Source organism: Oncorhynchus tshawytscha, linkage group LG09, assembly GCF_018296145.1.
Source record: "Oncorhynchus tshawytscha isolate Ot180627B linkage group LG09, Otsh_v2.0, whole genome shotgun sequence".
In the NCBI taxonomy this organism is placed as follows: Eukaryota; Metazoa; Chordata; class Actinopteri; order Salmoniformes; family Salmonidae; genus Oncorhynchus; species Oncorhynchus tshawytscha.
This window is the reverse complement of record NC_056437.1, coordinates 17778491-17782739: the sequence shown is the minus strand read 5'-3', so window position 1 is coordinate 17782739 and position 4249 is coordinate 17778491.

Sequence of the window (4249 nt, the reverse complement as noted above, 5' to 3'; positions counted from 1 at the left end):
AACTCAGTAGGGAGTTAGGTGAAAAAGGGACCTAGACATTGGTTACAGCAGATTTTATACATGGAATATGTAGGTGGAGTCTTGTCGTGTTGGTCTTCTGAATGGTCCCGAAGGGTTGGAGGCGGACCTGCTCTAGCCAGAGCAGGAGCCCCATTGGTGCACAGCAGAGTCTTCTGTTCTGAGCACCCGACCAGTAGAGGGGGGGTGAGGTGTGTGTGTTTATGCAAGAAGGTAGAGGCAGGACAACAGAGAGGGGGCAGTTTTATGGCTGGGTGTATGTGTTCGTGCGATGGAATGTCTGTGTTTCCTGGGGTCGTGAGACAAAAGAGCTGAGGGGGGGCTGGGTGTGTGAGCTGGTTCCTGTTTTAGCAGGGGTACGTAAAATGACTTGAGTCAGGCGGTTTAGTTTGACTCTGTATAATATATGAGCTATGTGTATGAATACATATATATATATATATGACACAATGGATATTGACTAGAACTTTTGAATAATAAAATGTATCAATGTCTTTTGCTGAAATTGTGCCCTTTATTTGCATGAGGGCTTTTCATGGGCATTTCATGTGATGGTAGTTGTGCTTGACATGGACTGAAACAGATGACAGTACTCATTTTGGGTGCCGGTACTGTTTATATTTACAGTTGAAGTTGGAAGTTTACATACACCTGAGCCAAATACATTTAAACTCAGTTTTTCACAATTCCTGACATTTAATCCTAGTAAAAATTCCCTGTCTTAGGTCAGTTATGATCACCACTTTATTTTAAGAATGTGAAATGTCAGAATAATAGTAGAGAGAATGATTTATTTCAGCTGTTCTTTCTTTCATCAAAGTCCCAGTGGGTCAGAAGTTTACATACACTCAATTAATATTTGGTAGCATTTCCTTTAAATTGTTTAACTTGGGTCAAACGTTTCGGGTAGCCTTCCACAAGCTTCCCACAATAAGTTGAGTGAATTTTGGCCCATTCCTCCTGACAGATCTGGAGTAACTGAGTCAGATTTGTAGGCCTCCTTGCTCGCACATGCTTTTTCAGTTCTGCTCACAAATTTTCTATAGGATTGAGGTCAGGGCTTTGTGATGGCCACTCCAATACCTTGACTTTGTTGTCCTTAAGCCATTTTGCCACAACTTTGGAAGTATGCTTGGGGTCATTGTCCATTTGGAAGACCCATTTGTGACCAAGCTTTAACTTCCTGACTGGTGTCTTGAGATGTTGCTTCAATATATCCACAATTTTCCTGCCTCATGATGCCATCTATTTTGTGAAGTGCACCAGTCCCTCCTGCAGAAAAGCACCCCCACAACATGATGCTGCCACCCCCGTGCTTCACGGTTGGGTTGGTGTTCTTCAACTTACAAGCCCCCCCCTTTTTCCTCCAAACATAACGATGGTCATTAAGGCCAGACAGTTCTATTTTTCTTTCATCAGACCAGAGGACATTTCTCCAAAAAGTACGATCTTTGTCCCCATGTGCAGTAGCAAACCATAGTCTGGCTTTTTTATGGTGGTTTTGGAGCAGTGGCTTCTTCCTTGCTGAGCGGCCTTTCAGGTTATGTCGATATAGGACTCGTTTTACTGTGGATATAGATACTTTTGTACCCGTTTCCTCCAGCATCTTCACAAGGTCCTTTGCCGTTGTTCTGGGACTGATTTGCACTTTTCACACCAAAGTAAGTTAATCTCTAGGAGACAGAACGCGTCTCCTTCCTGGGCGGTATGACAGCTGCGTAGTCCCAGTGTGTTTATACTTGCGTACTATTGTTTGTACAGATGAACGTGGTACCTTCAGGCGTTTGGAAATTGCTCCCAAGGAAGAACTGGACTTGTGGAGGTCTACAATTTTCTACAATTGTTTTTCTGAGGTCTTGGCTGATTTCTTTTGATTTTCCCATGACGTCAAGCAAAGAGGCACTGAGTTTGAAGGTAGGCCTAGAAATACATCCACAGGGACACCTCCAATTGACTCAAATGATGTCAATTAGCCTATCAGTAGCTTCTAAAGGCATGTCATAATTTTGTGACACAGTGAATTAAAGGGAAATAATCTGTCTGCAAACAACTGTTGGAAAAATTACCTTTGTCATGCACAAAGTAGTTGTCCTAACTGACTTGCCAAAAGTATAGTTTATTAACAAGAAATTTGTGGAGTGGTTGAAAAACTAGTTTTAATGACTCCAACCTGACTCCAACCTTAATGACTCCATGACCCAACTGTAGTTGCAGGAGCTCCACAATAGTTTTAAGCTAATATTCTATATTTACTCTCTGTCCATTCACTTTGTTATTCTCACCTAGAGTTGGTTTGATGTCTCAGTCAACGCTCACCTCTCCAGAGGTAGACAGAAGTAGACTTATAGAATATCTAGTTTCAGTAGACCATATATTTTTAGGGCCATGTAGTGGTGAAGAAAGTACAGTACATTATCTGGGGAAGGACTGGAGTGGGGACCATTTCAAGGTATCTGCAGTTGTTTCGTTATTAAGACATCATTCTGATATGCAGATCAGTATATCACTCACATACATAGGGAATTATTATTTATGATCAATTCAATTTTAATGGAGACATTTTAAATTAAAATGAGAAAATTAGAGCTGAATAATATTTTTTAAAGGTCAGAGTTTGACCAGAGTTTGACAGACCAAGAGGGACCACTAGTGGCACAGCTAAGTACAACAGTCATGTGTCATTGTGAACTGCATGTAAGAAACTACAGTCTTTTCAAATAATGAACGATCAGTATGGGTAAATGGCAGTTGGAAACGGGGGATACCGTTGTACAACTGAACGCATCCAACTGAAATGTGTCTTCCACATTTAACCCAACCCCTCAAATCAGAGAGGTGCGGGGGGCCACCTTATAATCGACAACCACATCATCGGCGCTCGGAGAGCAGTTGTTGGGGGTTAACTGCCTTGCTCCGGGGCTGAAAGGCAGATTTTTACCTTGTCGGCTTTTACTTGGGTATTTGGTTTTAAATATACTTAAGTATCAAAAGTAATTGTAATTGCTTAAATATACTTAAGTATCAAAATAAAAGTATAAATCATTTCAAATTCCATATATTAAGCAAAATAGACTGTACAATTTTCGCATTTATTTAAACATTTTTTACGGACAGCCAGGGACACACTCCAATACTCAAACATCGTTTACAGATGAAGTATTTGTGTTTAGTGAATTTGCCAGATCAGAGGCAGTAGAGATGACCAGGGATGTTATCTTAATAACTGTGTGAATTGTACCATTTCCCTGTCCTACTAAGCATTCAAAATGTAACGAGTAGTTTTGGGTGTCAGGGAAAATGTTTGGAGTAAAAAGTACATGATTTACTTTAGGAATGTACTGAAGTAAAAGTAAAAGTTGTCAAACATATAAAAAGTCAAGTACAGATACCCCCCAAAAAACTACTTAAGTAGTATTTTAAAGTATTTTAAAGCACTGCAGTTGACATACTGAGACTGTATTTTAACATTTATTTGGCATTTGCTGTATTGAGTAGATTCAATTCAGATAAATCCTACTGAAATGGCCCTCGCTTCATATTCGTTGTCAAACCCACTGGCTCCAGGTCATCTATAAATCATTGCTAGGTAAAGCCCTACCTTATCTCAGCTCACTGGTCACCATAGCAGCACCCACCCATAGCACACCCTCCAGCAGGTATATTTCACTGGTCACCCCCAAAGCCAATTCCTCTTTGGCCGCCTTTCCTTCCAGTTCTCCGCTGCCAATGACTGGAACAAACTGCAAAAATCACTGAAGCTGGAGACTTACATCTCCTTCACTAACTTTAAGCACCAGCTGTCGGAGCAGCTCACAGATCCCTGCACCTGTACATAGCCCATCTGTAAATAGCCCGTCCAACTACCTCATCCCCATACTGTTTTTTTTTATTTTGCTCCTTTGCACCCCAGTATCTCTACTTGCTCACTCATCTTCTGCACATCTATCACTCCAGTGTTTAATTGATATATTGTAATTTTTTCGCCACTATGGCCTATTTATTGCCTTACCTCCCTTATCCTACCTCATTTGCACACACTGTATATAGACTTCTTCTATTGTATTATTGACTGTATGCTTGTTTATTCCATGTGTAACTCTGTGTTGTTGTTTGTGTCGCATTGCTTTGCTTTATCTTGGCCAGGTCGCAGTTCTAAATGAGAGCCTGACAGCCTACCGGGTTAAATAAAGGTGAAAAAAAATATGTGCTGCCCCTTTTAATTCCTGCCGGT